Here is a 23,510-nt window from a genome sequence, read left to right as displayed (position 1 = left end):
TGTTCAGAAAATTCACTAACGGAACAGTGTGTGTCAGGTCATTTTTATGTCACGTTGAGTGAGAGTAGCATTGTTGAACGTGTTTGGTCTACTATCGCACTAAGAACAGCAGTTTTCAACCATTTCAAATGGATGAATAGATGGATTTTAGAGCCCTTTTAAACTGCTTTTTTACCCTAATCATGTGTTTGACTTCTTTTCAGCTTTTTAATTCAAAAACACGTCTAAAACGACTTCTTTGCACGCGAAACTTCAATTGAAAATGCACTAATAGAACAGTGTGTGTCAAGTCATTTTTATGTCACGTTGAGTGAGAGTAGCATTGTTGAACGTGTTTGGTCTACTATCACACTAAGAACAGCAGTTTTCAACCATTTCAAATGGATGAATAGATGGAGTTTAGAGCCCTTTTAAACTGCTTTTCACCCTAATCATGTCTTTGACTTCTTTTCAGCTTTTTAATTCAAAAACACGTCTAAAACGACTTCTTTGCATCCAAACTTCACTTGTTCAAAAAACGCAAGGAAACCTGTGTGTCAAGTTATTTTTATGTCACGTTGAGTGAGAGTTGCATTACTGAACGTATTTGGTCTGATATCACATTAAGAACAGCAGTTTTAATTCCCTTAAATGGATGAGTACAAAAGAACTCCAAAAGACTTTTTAGCTAGGAGGTAACTTGTTTTAACAAATAATTGGAAACCTCTCACTTTTATTAACAATATCATTGTAGAAACTCTTCTTTTCACCCTAATCATGTGTTTGACATATTTTCAGCTGTTTTATTCAAAAACACGTCTAAAACGACTTCTTTGCACGTGAAACTTCACTTGTTCAGAAAATTCACTAACGGAACAGTGTGTGTCAGGTCATTTTTATGTCACGTTGAGTGAGAGTAGCATTGTTGAACGTGTTTGGTCTACTATCGCACTAAGAACAGCAGTTTTCAACCATTTCAAATGGATGAATAGATGGATTTTAGAGCCATTTTAAACTGCTTTTCACCCTAATCATGTGTTCTTCTTTTCAGCTTTTTAATTCAAAAACACGTCTAAAACGACTTCTTTGCACGCGAAACTTCAATTGAAAATGCACAAATAGAACAGTGTGTGTCAAGTCATTTTTATGTCACGTTGAGTGAGAGTAGCATTGTTGAACGTGTTTGGTCTACTATCACACTAAGAACAGCAGTTTTCAACCATTTCAAATGGATGAATAGATGGAGTTTAGAGCCCTTTTAAACTGCTTTTCACCCTAATCATGTCTTTGACTTCTTTTCAGCTTTTTAATTCAAAAACACGTCTAAAACGACTTCTTTGCATCCAAACTTCACTTGTTCAAAAAACGCAAGGAAACCTGTGTGTCAAGTTATTTTTATGTCACGTTGAGTGAGAGTTGCATTACTGAACGTATTTGGTCTGATATCACATTAAGAACAGCAGTTTTAATTCCCTTAAATGGATGAGTACAAAAGAACTCCAAAAGACTTTTTAGCTAGGAGGTAACTTGTTTTAACAAATAATTGGAAACCTCTCACTTTTATTAACAATATCATTGTAGAAACTCTTCTTTTCACCCTAATCATGTGTTTGACATATTTTCAGCTGTTTTATTCAAAAACACGTCTAAAACGACTTCTTTGCACGTGAAACTTCACTTGTTCAGAAAATTCACTAACGGAACAGTGTGTGTCAGGTCATTTTTATGTCACGTTGAGTGAGAGTAGCATTGTTGAACGTGTTTGGTCTACTATCGCACTAAGAACAGCAGTTTTCAACCATTTCAAATGGATGAATAGATGGATTTTAGAGCCATTTTAAACTGCTTTTCACCCTAATCATGTGTTCTTCTTTTCAGCTTTTTAATTCAAAAACACGTCTAAAACGACTTCTTTGCACGCGAAACTTCAATTGAAAATGCACAAATAGAACAGTGTGTGTCAAGTCATTTTTATGTCACGTTGAGTGAGAGTAGCATTGTTGAACGTGTTTGGTCTACTATCACACTAAGAACAGCAGTTTTCAACCATTTCAAATGGATGAATAGATGGAGTTTAGAGCCCTTTTAAACTGCTTTTCACCCTAATCATGTCTTTGACTTCTTTTCAGCTTTTTAATTCAAAAACACGTCTAAAACGACTTCTTTGCATCCAAACTTCACTTGTTCAAAAAACGCAAGGAAACCTGTGTGTCAAGTTATTTTTATGTCACGTTGAGTGAGAGTTGCATTACTGAACGTATTTGGTCTGATATCACATTAAGAACAGCAGTTTTAATTCCCTTAAATGGATGAGTACAAAAGAACTCCAAAAGACTTTTTAGCTAGGAGGTAACTTGTTTTAACAAATAATTGGAAACCTCTCACTTTTATTAACAATATCATTGTAGAAACTCTTCTTTTCACCCTAATCATGTGTTTGACATATTTTCAGCTGTTTTATTCAAAAACACGTCTAAAACGACTTCTTTGCACGTGAAACTTCACTTGTTCAGAAAATTCACTAACGGAACAGTGTGTGTCAGGTCATTTTTATGTCATGTTGAGTGAGAGTAGCATTGTTGAACGTGTTTGGTCTACTATCGCACTAAGAACAGCAGTTTTCAACCATTTCAAATGGATGAATAGATGGATTTTAGAGCCATTTTAAACTGCTTTTCACCCTAATCATGTGTTTTTCTTTTCAGCTTTTTAATTCAAAAACACGTCTAAAACGACTTCTTTGCATTGAAACATAGATTGTTCACTTTTTCACTAATGGAACAGTGTGTCAGGTCATTTTTATGTCACGTTGAGTGAGAGTTGCATTACTGAACGTATTTGGTCTGATATCACATTAAGAACAGCAGTTTTAATTCACTTGAATGGATGAGTACAAAAGAACTCCAAAAGACTTTTTAGCTAGGAGGTAACTTGTTTTAACAAATAATTGGAAACCTCTCACTTTTATTAACAATATCATTGTAGAAACTCTTCTTTTCACCCTAATCATGTGTTTGACATATTTTCAGCTGTTTTATTCAAAAACACGTCTAAAACGACTTCTTTGCACGTGAAACTTCACTTGTTCAGAAAATTCACTAACGGAACAGTGTGTGTCAGGTCATTTTTATGTCACGTTGAGTGAGAGTAGCATTGTTGAACGTGTTTGGTCTACTATCGCACTAAGAACAGCAGTTTTCAACCATTTCAAATGGATGAATAGATGGATTTTAGAGCCATTTTAAACTGCTTTTCACCCTAATCATGTGTTCTTCTTTTCAGCTTTTTAATTCAAAAACACGTCTAAAACGACTTCTTTGCACGCGAAACTTCAATTGAAAATGCACTAATAGAACAGTGTGTGTCAAGTCATTTTTATGTCACGTTGAGTGAGAGTAGCATTGTTGAACGTGTTTGGTCTACTATCACACTAAGAACAGCAGTTTTCAACCATTTCAAATGGATGAATAGATGGAGTTTAGAGCCCTTTTAAACTGCTTTTCACCCTAATCATGTGTTTGACTTCTTTTCAGCTTTTTAATTCAAAAACACGTCTAAAACGACTTCTTTGCATCCAAACTTCACTTGTTCAAAAAACGCAAGGAAACCTGTGTGTCAAGTTATTTTTATGTCACGTTGAGTGAGAGTTGCATTACTGAACGTATTTGGTCTGATATCACATTAAGAACAGCAGTTTTAATTCCCTTAAATGGATGAGTACAAAAGAACTCCAAAAGACTTTTTAGCTAGGAGGTAACTTGTTTTAACAAATAATTGGAAACCTCTCACTTTTATTAACAATATCATTGTAGAAACTCTTCTTTTCACCCTAATCATGTGTTTGACATATTTTCAGCTGTTTTATTCAAAAACACGTCTAAAACGACTTCTTTGCACGTGAAACTTCACTTGTTCAGAAAATTCACTAACGGAACAGTGTGTGTCAGGTCATTTTTATGTCACGTTGAGTGAGAGTAGCATTGTTGAACGTGTTTGGTCTACTATCGCACTAAGAACAGCAGTTTTCAACCATTTCAAATGGATGAATAGATGGATTTTAGAGCCATTTTAAACTGCTTTTCACCCTAATCATGTGTTCTTCTTTTCAGCTTTTTAATTCAAAAACACGTCTAAAACGACTTCTTTGCACGCGAAACTTCAATTGAAAATGCACTAATAGAACAGTGTGTGTCAAGTCATTTTTATGTCACGTTGAGTGAGAGTAGCATTGTTGAACGTGTTTGGTCTACTATCACACTAAGAACAGCAGTTTTCAACCATTTCAAATGGATGAATAGATGGAGTTTAGAGCCCTTTTAAACTGCTTTTCACCCTAATCATGTCTTTGACTTCTTTTCAGCTTTTTAATTCAAAAACACGTCTAAAACGACTTCTTTGCATCCAAACTTCACTTGTTCAAAAAACGCAAGGAAACCTGTGTGTCAAGTTATTTTTATGTCACGTTGAGTGAGAGTTGCATTACTGAACGTATTTGGTCTGATATCACATTAAGAACAGCAGTTTTAATTCCCTTAAATGGATGAGTACAAAAGAACTCCAAAAGACTTTTTAGCTAGGAGGTAACTTGTTTTAACAAATAATTGGAAACCTCTCACTTTTATTAACAATATCATTGTAGAAACTCTTCTTTTCACCCTAATCATGTGTTTGACATATTTTCAGCTGTTTTATTCAAAAACACGTCTAAAACGACTTCTTTGCACGTGAAACTTCACTTGTTCAGAAAATTCACTAACGGAACAGTGTGTGTCAGGTCATTTTTATGTCATGTTGAGTGAGAGTAGCATTGTTGAACGTGTTTGGTCTACTATCGCACTAAGAACAGCAGTTTTCAACCATTTCAAATGGATGAATAGATGGATTTTAGAGCCATTTTAAACTGCTTTTCACCCTAATCATGTGTTTTTCTTTTCAGCTTTTTAATTCAAAAACACGTCTAAAACGACTTCTTTGCATTGAAACATAGATTGTTCACTTTTTCACTAATGGAACAGTGTGTCAGGTCATTTTTATGTCACGTTGAGTGAGAGTTGCATTACTGAACGTATTTGGTCTGATATCACATTAAGAACAGCAGTTTTAATTCACTTGAATGGATGAGTACAAAAGAACTCCAAAAGACTTTTTAGCTAGGAGGTAACTTGTTTTAACAAATAATTGGAAACCTCTCACTTTTATTAACAATATCATTGTAGAAACTCTTCTTTTCACCCTAATCATGTGTTTGACATATTTTCAGCTGTTTTATTCAAAAACACGTCTAAAACGACTTCTTTGCACGTGAAACTTCACTTGTTCAGAAAATTCACTAACGGAACAGTGTGTGTCAGGTCATTTTTATGTCACGTTGAGTGAGAGTAGCATTGTTGAACGTGTTTGGTCTACTATTGCACTAAGAACAGCAGTTTTCAACCATTTCAAATGGATGAATAGATGGATTTTAGAGCCCTTTTAAACTGCTTTTTTACCCTAATCATGTGTTTGACTTCTTTTCAGCTTTTTAATTCAAAAACACGTCTAAAACGACTTCTTTGCACGCGAAACTTCAATTGAAAATGCACTAATAGAACAGTGTGTGTCAAGTCATTTTTATGTCACGTTGAGTGAGAGTAGCATTGTTGAACGTGTTTGGTCTACTATCACACTAAGAACAGCAGTTTTCAACCATTTCAAATGGATGAATAGATGGAGTTTAGAGCCCTTTTAAACTGCTTTTCACCCTAATCATGTCTTTGACTTCTTTTCAGCTTTTTAATTCAAAAACACGTCTAAAACGACTTCTTTGCATCCAAACTTCACTTGTTCAAAAAACGCAAGGAAACCTGTGTGTCAAGTTATTTTTATGTCACGTTGAGTGAGAGTTGCATTACTGAACGTATTTGGTCTGATATCACATTAAGAACAGCAGTTTTAATTCACTTGAATGGATGAGTACAAAAGAACTCCAAAAGACTTTTTAGCTAGGAGGTAACTTGTTTTAACAAATAATTGGAAACCTCTCACTTTTATTAACAATATCATTGTAGAAACTCTTCTTTTCACCCTAATCATGTGTTTGACATATTTTCAGCTGTTTTATTCAAAAACACGTCTAAAACGACTTCTTTGCACGTGAAACTTCACTTGTTCAGAAAATTCACTAACGGAACAGTGTGTGTCAGGTCATTTTTATGTCACGTTGAGTGAGAGTAGCATTGTTGAACGTGTTTGGTCTACTATTGCACTAAGAACAGCAGTTTTCAACCATTTCAAATGGATGAATAGATGGATTTTAGAGCCCTTTTAAACTGCTTTTTTACCCTAATCATGTGTTTGACTTCTTTTCAGCTTTTTAATTCAAAAACACGTCTAAAACGACTTCTTTGCACGCGAAACTTCAATTGAAAATGCACTAATAGAACAGTGTGTGTCAAGTCATTTTTATGTCACGTTGAGTGAGAGTAGCATTGTTGAACGTGTTTGGTCTACTATCACACTAAGAACAGCAGTTTTCAACCATTTCAAATGGATGAATAGATGGAGTTTAGAGCCCTTTTAAACTGCTTTTCACCCTAATCATGTCTTTGACTTCTTTTCAGCTTTTTAATTCAAAAACACGTCTAAAACGACTTCTTTGCATCCAAACTTCACTTGTTCAAAAAACGCAAGGAAACCTGTGTGTCAAGTTATTTTTATGTCACGTTGAGTGAGAGTTGCATTACTGAACGTATTTGGTCTGATATCACATTAAGAACAGCAGTTTTAATTCCCTTAAATGGATGAGTACAAAAGAACTCCAAAAGACTTTTTAGCTAGGAGGTAACTTGTTTTAACAAATAATTGGAAACCTCTCACTTTTATTAACAATATCATTGTAGAAACTCTTCTTTTCACCCTAATCATGTGTTTGACATATTTTCAGCTGTTTTATTCAAAAACACGTCTAAAACGACTTCTTTGCACGTGAAACTTCACTTGTTCAGAAAATTCACTAACGGAACAGTGTGTGTCAGGTCATTTTTATGTCACGTTGAGTGAGAGTAGCATTGTTGAACGTGTTTGGTCTACTATCGCACTAAGAACAGCAGTTTTCAACCATTTCAAATGGATGAATAGATGGATTTTAGAGCCATTTTAAACTGCTTTTCACCCTAATCATGTGTTCTTCTTTTCAGCTTTTTAATTCAAAAACACGTCTAAAACGACTTCTTTGCACGCGAAACTTCAATTGAAAATGCACTAATAGAACAGTGTGTGTCAAGTCATTTTTATGTCACGTTGAGTGAGAGTAGCATTGTTGAACGTGTTTGGTCTACTATCACACTAAGAACAGCAGTTTTCAACCATTTCAAATGGATGAATAGATGGAGTTTAGAGCCCTTTTAAACTGCTTTTCACCCTAATCATGTCTTTGACTTCTTTTCAGCTTTTTAATTCAAAAACACGTCTAAAACGACTTCTTTGCATCCAAACTTCACTTGTTCAAAAAACGCAAGGAAACCTGTGTGTCAAGTTATTTTTATGTCACGTTGAGTGAGAGTTGCATTACTGAACGTATTTGGTCTGATATCACATTAAGAACAGCAGTTTTAATTCCCTTAAATGGATGAGTACAAAAGAACTCCAAAAGACTTTTTAGCTAGGAGGTAACTTGTTTTAACAAATAATTGGAAACCTCTCACTTTTATTAACAATATCATTGTAGAAACTCTTCTTTTCACCCTAATCATGTGTTTGACATATTTTCAGCTGTTTTATTCAAAAACACGTCTAAAACGACTTCTTTGCACGTGAAACTTCACTTGTTCAGAAAATTCACTAACGGAACACTGTGTGTCAGGTCATTTTTATGTCATGTTGAGTGAGAGTAGCATTGTTGAACGTGTTTGGTCTACTATCGCACTAAGAACAGCAGTTTTCAACCATTTCAAATGGATGAATAGATGGATTTTAGAGCCATTTTAAACTGCTTTTCACCCTAATCATGTGTTTTTCTTTTCAGCTTTTTAATTCAAAAACACGTCTAAAACGACTTCTTTGCATTGAAACATAGATTGTTCACTTTTTCACTAATGGAACAGTGTGTCAGGTCATTTTTATGTCACGTTGAGTGAGAGTTGCATTACTGAACGTATTTGGTCTGATATCACATTAAGAACAGCAGTTTTAATTCACTTGAATGGATGAGTACAAAAGAACTCCAAAAGACTTTTTAGCTAGGAGGTAACTTGTTTTAACAAATAATTGGAAACCTCTCACTTTTATTAACAATATCATTGTAGAAACTCTTCTTTTCACCCTAATCATGTGTTTGACATATTTTCAGCTGTTTTATTCAAAAACACGTCTAAAACGACTTCTTTGCACGTGAAACTTCACTTGTTCAGAAAATTCACTAACGGAACAGTGTGTGTCAGGTCATTTTTATGTCACGTTGAGTGAGAGTAGCATTGTTGAACGTGTTTGGTCTACTATTGCACTAAGAACAGCAGTTTTCAACCATTTCAAATGGATGAATAGATGGATTTTAGAGCCCTTTTAAACTGCTTTTTTACCCTAATCATGTGTTTGACTTCTTTTCAGCTTTTTAATTCAAAAACACGTCTAAAACGACTTCTTTGCACGCGAAACTTCAATTGAAAATGCACTAATAGAACAGTGTGTGTCAAGTCATTTTTATGTCACGTTGAGTGAGAGTAGCATTGTTGAACGTGTTTGGTCTACTATCACACTAAGAACAGCAGTTTTCAACCATTTCAAATGGATGAATAGATGGAGTTTAGAGCCCTTTTAAACTGCTTTTCACCCTAATCATGTCTTTGACTTCTTTTCAGCTTTTTAATTCAAAAACACGTCTAAAACGACTTCTTTGCATCCAAACTTCACTTGTTCAAAAAACGCAAGGAAACCTGTGTGTCAAGTTATTTTTATGTCACGTTGAGTGAGAGTTGCATTACTGAACGTATTTGGTCTGATATCACATTAAGAACAGCAGTTTTAATTCCCTTAAATGGATGAGTACAAAAGAACTCCAAAAGACTTTTTAGCTAGGAGGTAACTTGTTTTAACAAATAATTGGAAACCTCTCACTTTTATTAACAATATCATTGTAGAAACTCTTCTTTTCACCCTAATCATGTGTTTGACATATTTTCAGCTGTTTTATTCAAAAACACGTCTAAAACGACTTCTTTGCACGTGAAACTTCACTTGTTCAGAAAATTCACTAACGGAACAGTGTGTGTCAGGTCATTTTTATGTCACGTTGAGTGAGAGTAGCATTGTTGAACGTGTTTGGTCTACTATCGCACTAAGAACAGCAGTTTTCAACCATTTCAAATGGATGAATAGATGGATTTTAGAGCCATTTTAAACTGCTTTTCACCCTAATCATGTGTTCTTCTTTTCAGCTTTTTAATTCAAAAACACGTCTAAAACGACTTCTTTGCACGCGAAACTTCAATTGAAAATGCACAAATAGAACAGTGTGTGTCAAGTCATTTTTATGTCACGTTGAGTGAGAGTAGCATTGTTGAACGTGTTTGGTCTACTATCACACTAAGAACAGCAGTTTTCAACCATTTCAAATGGATGAATAGATGGAGTTTAGAGCCCTTTTAAACTGCTTTTCACCCTAATCATGTCTTTGACTTCTTTTCAGCTTTTTAATTCAAAAACACGTCTAAAACGACTTCTTTGCATCCAAACTTCACTTGTTCAAAAAACGCAAGGAAACCTGTGTGTCGTTATTTTTATGTCACGTTGAGTGAGAGTTTCATTACTGAACGTATTTGGTCTGATATCACATTAAGAACAGCAGTTTTAATTCCCTTAAATGGATGAGTACAAAAGAACTCCAAAAGACTTTTTAGCTAGGAGGTAACTTGTTTTAACAAATAATTGGAAACCTCTCACTTTTATTAACAATATCATTGTAGAAACTCTTCTTTTCACCCTAATCATGTGTTTGACATATTTTCAGCTGTTTTATTCAAAAACACGTCTAAAACGACTTCTTTGCACGTGAAACTTCACTTGTTCAGAAAATTCACTAACGGAACAGTGTGTGTCAGGTCATTTTTATGTCACGTTGAGTGAGAGTAGCATTGTTGAACGTGTTTGGTCTACTATCGCACTAAGAACAGCAGTTTTCAACCATTTCAAATGGATGAATAGATGGATTTTAGAGCCATTTTAAACTGCTTTTCACCCTAATCATGTGTTCTTCTTTTCAGCTTTTTAATTCAAAAACACGTCTAAAACGACTTCTTTGCATTGAAACATAGATTGTTCACTTTTTCACTAATGGAACAGTGTGTCAGGTCATTTTTATGTCACGTTGAGTGAGAGTAGCATTGTTGAACGTGTTTGGTCTACTATCACACTAAGAACAGCAGTTTTCAACCATTTCAAATGGATGAATAGATGGAGTTTAGAGCCCTTTTAAACTGCTTTTTTACCCTAATCATGTGTTTGACTTCTTTTCAGCTTTTTAATTCAAAAACACGTCTAAAACGACTTCTTTGCACGCGAAACTTCAATTGAAAATGCACTAATAGAACAGTGTGTGTCAAGTTATTTTTATGTCACGTTGAGTGAGAGTTGCATTACTGAACGTATTTGGTCTGATATCACATTAAGAACAGCAGTTGTAATTCCCTTAAATGGATGAGTACAAAAGAACTCCAAAAGAGTTTTTAGCTAGGAGGTAACTTGTTTTAACAAATAACTGGAAACCTCTCAATTTTATTGACAATATCATTGTAGAAACTCTTTTAGACTTCTTTTCACCCTAATCATGTGTTTGACATATTTTCAGCTGTTTTATTCAAAAACACGTCTAAAACGACTTCTTTGCACGTGAAACTTCACTTGTTCAGAAAATTCACTAACGGAACAGTGTGTGTCAGGTCATTTTTATGTCACGTTGAGTGAGAGTAGCATTGTTGAACGTGTTTGGTCTACTATCGCACTAAGAACAGCAGTTTTCAACCATTTCAAATGGATGAATAGATGGATTTTAGAGCCATTTTAAACTGCTTTTCACCCTAATCATGTGTTCTTCTTTTCAGCTTTTTAATTCAAAAACACGTCTAAAACGACTTCTTTGCATTGAAACATAGCTTGTTCACTTTTTCACTAATGGAACAGTGTGTCAGGTCATTTTTATGTCACGTTGAGTGAGAGTAGCATTGTTGAACGTGTTTGGTCTACTATCACATTAAGAACAGCAGTTTTCAACCATTTCAAATGGATGAATAGATGGATTTTAGAGCCCTTTTAAACTGCTTTTTTACCCTAATCATGTGTTTGACTTCTTTTCAGCTTTTTAATTCAAAAACACGTCTAAAACGACTTCTTTGCACGCGAAACTTCAATTGAAAATGCACTAATAGAACAGTGTGTGTCAAGTTATTTTTATGTCACGTTGAGTGAGAGTTGCATTACTGAACGTATTTGGTCTGATATCACATTAAGAACAGCAGTTGTAATTCCCTTAAATGGATGAGTACAAAAGAACTCCAAAAGAGTTTTTAGCTAGGAGGTAACTTGTTTTAACAAATAACTGGAAACCTCTCAATTTTATTGACAATATCATTGTAGAAACTCTTTTAGACTTCTTTTCACCCTAATCATGTGTTTGACATATTTTCAGCTGTTTTATTCAAAAACACGTCTAAAACGACTTCTTTGCACGTGAAACTTCACTTGTTCAGAAAATTCACTAACGGAACAGTGTGTGTCAGGTCATTTTTATGTCACGTTGAGTGAGAGTAGCATTGTTGAACGTGTTTGGTCTACTATCGCACTAAGAACAGCAGTTTTCAACCATTTCAAATGGATGAATAGATGGATTTTAGAGCCATTTTAAACTGCTTTTCACCCTAATCATGTGTTCTTCTTTTCAGCTTTTTAATTCAAAAACACGTCTAAAACGACTTCTTTGCACGCGAAACTTCAATTGAAAATGCACTAATAGAACAGTGTGTGTCAGGTCATTTTTATGTCACGTTGAGTGAGAGTAGCATTGTTGAACGTGTTTGGTCTACTATCGCACTAAGAACAGCAGTTTTCAACCATTTCAAATGGATGAATAGATGGAGTTTAGAGCCCTTTTAAACTGCTTTTCACCCTAATCATGTCTTTGACTTCTTTTCAGCTTTTTAATTCAAAAACACGTCTAAAACGACTTTTTTGCATCCAAACTTCACTTGTTCAAAAAACGCAAGGAAACCTGTGTGTCAAGTTATTTTTATGTCACGTTGAGTGAGAGTTGCATTACTGAACGTATTTGGTCTGATATCACATTAAGAACAGCAGTTGTAATTCCCTTAAATGGATGAGTACAAAAGAACTCCAAAAGAGTTTTTAGCTAGGAGGTAACTTGTTTTAACAAATAACTGGAAACCTCTCAATTTTATTGACAATATCATTGTAGAAACTCTTCTTTTCACCCTAATCATGTGTTTGACATATTTTCAGCTGTTTTATTCAAAAACACGTCTAAAACGACTTCTTTGCACGTGAAACTTCACTTGTTCAGAAAATTCACTAACGGAACAGTGTGTGTCAGGTCATTTTTATGTCACGTTGAGTGAGAGTAGCATTGTTGAACGTGTTTGGTCTACTATCGCACTAAGAACAGCAGTTTTCAACCATTTCAAATGGATGAATAGATGGATTTTAGAGCCATTTTAAACTGCTTTTCACCCTAATCATGTGTTCTTCTTTTCAGCTTTTTAATTCAAAAACACGTCTAAAACGACTTCTTTGCATTGAAACATAGATTGTTCACTTTTTCACTAATGGAACAGTGTGTCAGGTCATTTTTATGTCACGTTGAGTGAGAGTAGCATTGTTGAACGTGTTTGGTCTACTATCACACTAAGAACAGCAGTTTTCAACCATTTCAAATGGATGAATAGATGGAGTTTAGAGCCCTTTTAAACTGCTTTTTTACCCTAATCATGTGTTTGACTTCTTTTCAGCTTTTTAATTCAAAAACACGTCTAAAACGACTTCTTTGCACGCGAAACTTCAATTGAAAATGCACTAATAGAACAGTGTGTGTCAAGTTATTTTTATGTCACGTTGAGTGAGAGTTGCATTACTGAACGTATTTGGTCTGATATCACATTAAGAACAGCAGTTGTAATTCCCTTAAATGGATGAGTACAAAAGAACTCCCAAAGAGTTTTTAGCTAGGAGGTAACTTGTTTTAACAAATAACTGGAAACCTCTCAATTTTATTGACAATATCATTGTAGAAACTCTTTTAGACTTCTTTTCACCCTAATCATGTGTTTTACATATTTTCAGCTGTTTTATTCAAAAACACGTCTAAAACGACTTCTTTGCACGTGAAACTTCACTTGTTCAGAAAATTCACTAACGGAACAGTGTGTGTCAGGTCATTTTTATGTCACGTTGAGTGAGAGTAGCATTGTTGAACGTGTTTGGTCTACTATCGCACTAAGAACAGCAGTTTTCAACCATTTCAAATGGATGAATAGATGGATTTTAGAGCCATTTTAAACTGCTTTTCACCCTAATCATGTGTTCTTCTTTTCAGCTTTTTAATTCAAAAACACGTCTAAAACGACTTCTTTGCATTGAAACATAGATTGTTCACTTTTTCACTAATGGAACAGTGTGTCAGGTCATTTTTATGTCACGTTGAGTGAGAGTAGCATTGTTGAACGTGTTTGGTCTACTATCACACTAAGAACAGCAGTTTTCAACCATTTCAAATGGATGAATAGATGGAGTTTAGAGCCCTTTTAAACTGCTTTTTTACCCTAATCATGTGTTTGACTTCTTTTCAGCTTTTTAATTCAAAAACACGTCTAAAACGACTTCTTTGCACGCGAAACTTCAATTGAAAATGCACTAATAGAACAGTGTGTGTCAAGTTATTTTTATGTCACGTTGAGTGAGAGTTGCATTACTGAACGTATTTGGTCTGATATCACATTAAGAACAGCAGTTGTAATTCCCTTAAATGGATGAGTACAAAAGAACTCCAAAAGAGTTTTTAGCTAGGAGGTAACTTGTTTTAACAAATAACTGGAAACCTCTCAATTTTATTGACAATATCATTGTAGAAACTCTTTTAGACTTCTTTTCACCCTAATCATGTGTTTGACATATTTTCAGCTGTTTTATTCAAAAACACGTCTAAAACGACTTCTTTGCACGTGAAACTTCACTTGTTCAGAAAATTCACTAACGGAACAGTGTGTGTCAGGTCATTTTTATGTCACGTTGAGTGAGAGTAGCATTGTTGAACGTGTTTGGTCTACTATCGCACTAAGAACAGCAGTTTTCAACCATTTCAAATGGATGAATAGATGGATTTTAGAGCCATTTTAAACTGCTTTTCACCCTAATCATGTGTTCTTCTTTTCAGCTTTTTAATTCAAAAACACGTCTAAAACGACTTCTTTGCACGCGAAACTTCAATTGAAAATGCACTAATAGAACAGTGTGTGTCAGGTCATTTTTATGTCACGTTGAGTGAGAGTAGCATTGTTGAACGTGTTTGGTCTACTATCGCACTAAGAACAGCAGTTTTCAACCATTTCAAATGGATGAATAGATGGAGTTTAGAGCCCTTTTAAACTGCTTTTCACCCTAATCATGTCTTTGACTTCTTTTCAGCTTTTTAATTCAAAAACACGTCTAAAACGACTTTTTTGCATCCAAACTTCACTTGTTCAAAAAACGCAAGGAAACCTGTGTGTCAAGTTATTTTTATGTCACGTTGAGTGAGAGTTGCATTACTGAACGTATTTGGTCTGATATCACATTAAGAACAGCAGTTTTAATTCCCTTAAATGGATGAGTACAAAAGAACTCCAAAAGAGTTTTTAGCTAGGAGGTAACTTGTTTTAACAAATAACTGGAAACCTCTCAATTTTATTGACAATATCATTGTAGAAACTCTTCTTTTCACCCTAATCATGTGTTTGACATATTTTCAGCTGTTTTATTCAAAAACACGTCTAAAACGACTTCTTTGCACGTGAAACTTCACTTGTTCAGAAAATTCACTAACGGAACAGTGTGTGTCAGGTCATTTTTATGTCACGTTGAGTGAGAGTAGCATTGTTGAACGTGTTTGGTCTACTATCGCACTAAGAACAGCAGTTTTCAACCATTTCAAATGGATGAATAGATGGATTTTAGAGCCATTTTAAACTGCTTTTCACCCTAATCATGTGTTCTTCTTTTCAGCTTTTTAATTCAAAAACACGTCTAAAACGACTTCTTTGCATTGAAACATAGCTTGTTCACTTTTTCACTAATGGAACAGTGTGTCAGGTCATTTTTATGTCACGTTGAGTGAGAGTAGCATTGTTGAACGTGTTTGGTCTACTATCACATTAAGAACAGCAGTTTTCAACCATTTCAAATGGATGAATAGATGGATTTTAGAGCCCTTTTAAACTGCTTTTTTACCCTAATCATGTGTTTGACTTCTTTTCAGCTTTTTAATTCAAAAACACGTCTAAAACGACTTCTTTGCACGCGAAACTTCAATTGAAAATGCACTAATAGAACAGTGTGTGTCAAGTTATTTTTATGTCACGTTGAGTGAGAGTTGCATTACTGAACGTATTTGGTCTGATATCACATTAAGAACAGCAGTTGTAATTCCCTTAAATGGATGAGTACAAAAGAACTCCAAAAGAGTTTTTAGCTAGGAGGTAACTTGTTTTAACAAATAACTGGAAACCTCTCAATTTTATTGACAATATCATTGTAGAAACTCTTTTAGACTTCTTTTCACCCTAATCATGTGTTTTACATATTTTCAGCTGTTTTATTCAAAAACACGTCTAAAACGACTTCTTTGCACGTGAAACTTCACTTGTTCAGAAAATTCACTAACGGAACAGTGTGTGTCAGGTCATTTTTATGTCACGTTGAGTGAGAGTAGCATTGTTGAACGTGTTTGGTCTACTATCGCACTAAGAACAGCAGTTTTCAACCATTTCAAATGGATGAATAGATGGATTTTAGAGCCATTTTAAACTGCTTTTCACCCTAATCATGTGTTCTTCTTTTCAGCTTTTTAATTCAAAAACACGTCTAAAACGACTTCTTTGCATTGAAACATAGCTTGTTCACTTTTTCACTAATGGAACAGTGTGTCAGGTCATTTTTATGTCACGTTGAGTGAGAGTAGCATTGTTGAACGTGTTTGGTCTACTATCACATTAAGAACAGCAGTTTTCAACCATTTCAAATGGATGAATAGATGGATTTTAGAGCCCTTTTAAACTGCTTTTTTACCCTAATCATGTGTTTGACTTCTTTTCAGCTTTTTAATTCAAAAACACGTCTAAAACGACTTCTTTGCACGCGAAACTTCAATTGAAAATGCACTAATAGAACAGTGTGTGTCAAGTTATTTTTATGTCACGTTGAGTGAGAGTTGCATTACTGAACGTATTTGGTCTGATATCACATTAAGAACAGCAGTTGTAATTCCCTTAAATGGATGAGTACAAAAGAACTCCAAAAGAGTTTTTAGCTAGGAGGTAACTTGTTTTAACAAATAACTGGAAACCTCTCAATTTTATTGACAATATCATTGTAGAAACTCTTTTAGACTTCTTTTCACCCTAATCATGTGTTTGACATATTTTCAGCTGTTTTATTCAAAAACACGTCTAAAACGACTTCTTTGCACGTGAAACTTCACTTGTTCAGAAAATTCACTAACGGAACAGTGTGTGTCAGGTCATTTTTATGTCACGTTGAGTGAGAGTAGCATTGTTGAACGTGTTTGGTCTACTATCGCACTAAGAACAGCAGTTTTCAACCATTTCAAATGGATGAATAGATGGATTTTAGAGCCATTTTAAACTGCTTTTCACCCTAATCATGTGTTCTTCTTTTCAGCTTTTTAATTCAAAAACACGTCTAAAACGACTTCTTTGCACGCGAAACTTCAATTGAAAATGCACTAATAGAACAGTGTGTGTCAGGTCATTTTTATGTCACGTTGAGTGAGAGTAGCATTGTTGAACGTGTTTGGTCTACTATCGCACTAAGAACAGCAGTTTTCAACCATTTCAAATGGATGAATAGATGGAGTTTAGAGCCCTTTTAAACTGCTTTTCACCCTAATCATGTCTTTGACTTCTTTTCAGCTTTTTAATTCAAAAACACGTCTAAAACGACTTTTTTGCATCCAAACTTCACTTGTTCAAAAAACGCAAGGAAACCTGTGTGTCAAGTTATTTTTATGTCACGTTGAGTGAGAGTTGCATTACTGAACGTATTTGGTCTGATATCACATTAAGAACAGCAGTTTTAATTCCCTTAAATGGATGAGTACAAAAGAACTCCAAAAGAGTTTTTAGCTAGGAGGTAACTTGTTTTAACAAATAACTGGAAACCTCTCAATTTTATTGACAATATCATTGTAGAAACTCTTTTAGACTTCTTTTCACCCTAATCATGTGTTTGACATATTTTCAGCTGTTTTATTCAAAAACACGTCTAAAACGACTTCTTTGCACGTGAAACTTCACTTGTTCAGAAAATTCACTAACGGAACAGTGTGTGTCAGGTCATTTTTATGTCACGTTGAGTGAGAGTAGCATTGTTGAACGTGTTTGGTCTACTATCGCACTAAGAACAGCAGTTTTCAACCATTTCAAATGGATGAATAGATGGATTTTAGAGCCATTTTAAACTGCTTTTCACCCTAATCATGTGTTCTTCTTTTCAGCTTTTTCATTCAAAAACATGTCTAAAACGACTTCTTTGCACGCGAAACTTCAATTGAAAATGCACTAATAGAACAGTGTGTGTCAGGTCATTTTTATGTCACGTTGAGTGAGAGTAGCATTGTTGAACGTGTTTGGTCTACTATCGCACTAAGAACAGCAGTTTTCAACCATTTCAAATGGATGAATAGATGGAGTTTAGAGCCCTTTTAAACTGCTTTTCACCCTAATCATGTCTTTGACTTCTTTTCAGCTTTTTAATTCAAAAACACGTCTAAAACGACTTTTTTGCATCCAAACTTCACTTGTTCAAAAAACGCAAGGAAACCTGTGTGTCAAGTTATTTTTATGTCACGTTGAGTGAGAGTTGCATTACTGAACGTATTTGGTCTGATATCACATTAAGAACAGCAGTTTTAATTCCCTTAAATGGATGAGTACAAAAGAACTCCAAAAGAGTTTTTAGCTAGGAGGTAACTTGTTTTAACAAATAACTGGAAACCTCTCAATTTTATTGACAATATCATTGTAGAAACTCTTTTAGACTTCTTTTCACCCTAATCATGTGTTTGACATATTTTCAGCTGTTTTATTCAAAAACACGTCTAAAACGACTTCTTTGCACGTGAAACTTCACTTGTTCAGAAAATTCACTAACGGAACAGTGTGTGTCAGGTCATTTTTATGTCACGTTGAGTGAGAGTAGCATTGTTGAACGTGTTTGGTCTACTATCGCACTAAGAACAGCAGTTTTCAACCATTTCAAATGGATGAATAGATGGATTTTAGAGCCATTTTAAACTGCTTTTCACCCTAATCATGTGTTCTTCTTTTCAGCTTTTTAATTCAAAAACACGTCTAAAACGACTTCTTTGCACGCGAAACTTCAATTGAAAATGCACTAATAGAACAGTGTGTGTCAGGTCATTTTTATGTCACGTTGAGTGAGAGTAGCATTGTTGAACGTGTTTGGTCTACTATCGCACTAAGAACAGCAGTTTTCAACCATTTCAAATGGATGAATAGATGGAGTTTAGAGCCCTTTTAAACTGCTTTTCACCCTAATCATGTCTTTGACTTCTTTTCAGCTTTTTAATTCAAAAACACGTCTAAAACGACTTTTTTGCATCCAAACTTCACTTGTTCAAAAAACGCAAGGAAACCTGTGTGTCAAGTTATTTTTATGTCACGTTGAGTGAGAGTTGCATTACTGAACGTATTTGGTCTGATATCACATTAAGAACAGCAGTTTTAATTCCCTTAAATGGATGAGTACAAAAGAACTCCAAAAGAGTTTTTAGCTAGGAGGTAACTTGTTTTAACAAATAACTGGAAACCTCTCAATTTTATTGACAATATCATTGTAGAAACTCTTTTAGACTTCTTTTCACCCTAATCATGTGTTTGACATATTTTCAGCTGTTTTATTCAAAAACACGTCTAAAACGACTTCTTTGCACGTGAAACTTCACTTGTTCAGAAAATTCACTAACGGAACAGTGTGTGTCAGGTCATTTTTATGTCACGTTGAGTGAGAGTAGCATTGTTGAACGTGTTTGGTCTACTATCGCACTAAGAACAGCAGTTTTCAACCATTTCAAATGGATGAATAGATGGATTTTAGAGCCATTTTAAACTGCTTTTCACCCTAATCATGTGTTCTTCTTTTCAGCTTTTTCATTCAAAAACACGTCTAAAACGACTTCTTTGCATTGAAACATAGCTTGTTCACTTTTTCACTAATGGAACAGTGTGTGTCAGGTCATTTTTATGTCACGTTGAGTGAGAGTAGCATTGTTGAACGTGTTTGGTCTACTATCGCACTAAGAACAGCAGTTTTCAACCATTTCAAATGGATGAATAGATGGATTTTAGAGCCATTTTAAACTGCTTTTCACCCTAATCATGTGTTCTTCTTTTCAGCTTTTTAATTCAAAAACACGTCTAAAACGACTTCTTTGCACGCGAAACTTCAATTGAAAATGTACTAATGGAACAGTGTGTGTCAAGTAATTTTTATGTCATGTTGAGTGAGAGTAGCATTGTTGAACCTGTCACTTTTATTGACTATATCATTGTAGATTCCTCTTAGACTGCTTTTCACCCTACTAACAAGCGTTTGAATTCGTCTAAAACTACTTCTTTGCATTGAAACTTCACTTGTTCAAAAAAACGCAAGGAAACCTGTGTGTCAAGTCATTTTTATGTCACGTTGAGTGAGAGTTGCATTGTTGAACGTATTTTGTCTGATATCACATTAAGAACAGCAGTTCTCATCCCCGTAAATGGATGAGTACAAAAGAACTCCAAAAGAGTTTTTAGCTTAGAGGTTGTGGTAGAAAGTTTTTAATACAATAAGATAATTCAATAAAATAATCTTGTATTCATACACTGTTTCCTGTCCTAAGAGAAAATGAAACACCACCACAGGTGGAGTAACGAACAAGAGAGGGTTTTAAGACTCCATTCCATCCACCGCCCATGGTCTCTCCTCGGGATAGACAGACTGCACTGTGCACACATATAAGGTAAGCTACTTGGCTTAAATAATGCACTACTGTCTGTCTTGAAGAGATACTATGTGTGGCGGAATGTGGCGGAGCGGAGTATGGGGTGGTGAGGAATACCGGAATTGAGTCGACAACGCCACCTGGGGAATTGCACCCCAGGAAATCCTAAACTCAGATTGATCACACAGGTCCGTTATACCACTGGGGCGAGACTGTTTTCCATTAAAACAAACAAATTTTTATTAACAAAAGAATTAAAATAATACAATATGTGGCACACACCAGTTATGCCGTATGCCGTAGTTATGGGTGAGCACTGGGGTCAAAAGGAAATAAGGGCTGGGGCTCCAGGCTTACCAGGCGGCAGGGACAACCAAAATCAAACGAATCACCCAGTGACACTGCACACACTCAAACCAAAAAAAGGGATCGTGAAGAACGCGCCACCACCAAGGATAAAACTGCCGCTGTCAGCCCGCAGCACAGAAAAGGAAAAACAATTAAAACAACAGAACAGCAAAAACTGGTGTGGACTAAATGATAATTCACATGATTTAAATATACAAACTAATTCAATAAACTAATGGTAAATAACAAAATGTAACTGAGAATGAATTAACCAAAATAAGAACAGAACCAAAATAAAGAACCAAATGAAGAACAAAAGGAAAGTCAAAGAGCCAAATAATCCAAAATCAAATGTGCCATACTTCAATAAAATGGTTAAGAGGGCCAGTATGAAATAAAACCAGTATAAAAGGGCCAAGACTAAGCCATTATAAAAAGGCCAGGGCTAATGAGAAGAGCCAGGGCTAATGAGAAGAGCCAGGGTAGCAGCGTGGCCCAAGGAGTAGTGGTCCGTGGTGTCCTGTAATGGCCAGCGCGCCGCAAGCACAGCACACCCCAGGCAACGGGAGGATGTGCGTCTCAAACACGCCTGGGGTACACAGCCTGGGATTTACACAGAGATGTTAATGAGCTGGTGCGTGGAAACACAGCAAACGAAGGCGGACAAAGCGCAAACTAACATACCAGAGCGGGCAGGTAGACAGACGCGCTGAGCAGAGCTCCACACAGGTCAGCCCCTCTCCCTCGGCCCCCGACAGCCAGCCACACTGGAACAGGTGGAGATCGTGTCACCACAGTGCGCATTACGCACCCACAGGAGGGAAAGATGGCAGGGTGCTTACCTGGGCGAGACGGTTGGGTACCTAAATGGCGACCACACGACAGGTTCAAACCACCCAAATGGGAAGCCGTCTGGGGAAACTGAGCTGCCGATGCCACGCCAAACAATTTGCGGCCACGCTGAGCCACAGCCACTACGGGAGTGCATGAGGAGCAGGAGAGAGCGGGCGCGACCGCACGCACCTGAATATAACAGTGTGCGTAGCACCGCCCCCCCCATCAGTGCGCCACAGCTGTGCGTAAAAGGCTGACACAGTGCCAAACAGTGACAGGGAGGGAAATAGCCTCTGGCTACATATGGTTTCAGGTGAGATCTGTTTGCTTAAACACAAGTTTAAAATACATTTGTTTAGTTAGTCTTCCTAAAACTACTTGTGTGGGTGATCATGGGTTGAGTATTTGTCTGAATATATGTTGTTTGTCTGCTTAATGTCTGTTTGCTTTGCATAAAAATATGTGTCTACTCTTTTCTCTTAATTAAATGGGTGACTTTCAATAAACTTTAGAAAACAAAAATAAAAAGGTTAAGGTTGAGGTATTAAAAGACAATCTATTCGGCGAGAAAGTTTTGTGAAAGATCCAATATTGAATCGGTAAATTAGGGGCATTTGGCTCACATAAATTATTTGTTTGACTGTTAAGGTCCGACGTTTTCCGTCCTGGTGGGACACAGCGGGTGGCCTTTGCTTGATTGTTAAAGAACAAACAAAGCTTCGAAAGGCACAATAAAATTAGAGACTTGTTTGCTGTGATTGGACGGGATTTCTGATCGGTTGCCATATGGTTTTCTAACTTCAGGGTTGGTGAACTGTGTGGAACTCGCCTATGAGGTCTCAATTTCTTATCAAGCTGATGATTGATGAAGAGTTTTGACGCTGTACAGCGTACAGGTGTTCCATAGGAGACGGGCTGATAAAACACGGAGTGCGCCAATGATCGATTCATGTCTGGTCATTGCGTAGAGCTGTTGGGCTGGATTCTCATGTGAAATTACGGCCGTTCCACCTGAGATCTCTGTAAATATTTGTCCGGACTGTCACGGGGAACCCAAAAGCACGACAGAGTAGCAGGCAAGTGGAGTCTTTGAACAGCTTTAATACTACAGGCAGGGGTCACGTACCAGGTAATCAGTCCAACAAACCAAACGAAAACAGAACAGGCAGAGTCCAAAAACCAGACGGGGTCATACAAAGGAAGGCAATCCAAAAACCAGGCAGACAAATCCGAAGAGGGGTCGACAAAAGGCAGGGTCCGGGAACAGGCTGGGTCAATAACAGGAATCAGAACACCAGGCAGGAATCAAAGGCTGGAGAGTCAGGGCGAACACTAAACAATCTGGCAGAGAGCAGAAGGCTGAGCCGGCATATGTAGAGTGGAGACAGATTGGGGAGTGGCTGCAGGTGTGTGGGGAAACGGCAGGTGCAGGGAATGAACTGATTGAAGATGAGACAGGATCTGGAATGATATGAGATGTTAGCAAGAAAACAAACTTAGACCCGAGATGTGACAGAACCCCCCCCTCTACGGACGTCCCTTGACGTCCCTCCAGGCTGGTCGGGATGATCCCGATGGAACTCCCTGATGAGGGCTGGATCCAGGATGCTTCGAGCAGGGACCCAAGAACGTTCCTCTGGACCGTAGCCCTCCCAGTCCACCAAGTACTGGACACCTCTGCCCCGAAGCCGAGACCTGAGGAGGCGATGGACCATGTAGGCAGGAGCACCATCGATGAGCCGGGGGGGTGGTGGGGGTTTGGAAGGGGGTTGCAATGGGCTCCCTATCACTGGCTTGATCCTGGACACATGAAATGTGGGGTGTATCCTCATGGAACGGGGCAGTCGCAGACGAACGGCCACTGGGTTGATAATCTTCGAGATAGGGAATGGCCCCACAAACCGAGGAGCCAGCTTCCTAGAGTCAACACGTAGAGGAAGATCGCGTGTCGACAACCAGACCCGCTGACCCAGTGTGTATAGCGGAGCAGGGGTGCGTCTCCGGTTGGCGGACCGCCTGTACCTATCCGACGAATGGAGTAAGGTGGCCCGGGCCTGCATCCAAGTGCGGCGGCATCGTCGAATGAACATCTGGA

The 23,510-nt window shown here is 36.7% G+C and overlaps 1 long non-coding RNA gene across 1 annotated transcript; it reads right to left on the bottom strand.

Moving 5' to 3' along the window:
• Positions 1 to 20,555: 20,555 nt before the first annotated feature.
• Positions 20,556 to 21,633, bottom strand: LOC137605444 (uncharacterized). Its single transcript, XR_011037748.1, has 3 exons — positions 21,424 to 21,633; positions 21,266 to 21,348; positions 20,556 to 21,184 (listed from the first exon to the last, which is right to left on the bottom strand). It is a non-coding gene; the product is annotated as an uncharacterized lncRNA (long non-coding RNA).
• Between the last annotated feature and the right edge of the window lie 1,877 nt (positions 21,634 to 23,510).

The sequence above is a fragment of the Antennarius striatus genome, chromosome 12 (assembly GCF_040054535.1).
Source record: "Antennarius striatus isolate MH-2024 chromosome 12, ASM4005453v1, whole genome shotgun sequence".
Classification (NCBI taxonomy): Eukaryota; Metazoa; Chordata; class Actinopteri; order Lophiiformes; family Antennariidae; genus Antennarius; species Antennarius striatus.
This window is presented reverse-complemented; position numbering and strand designations above follow the sequence as displayed.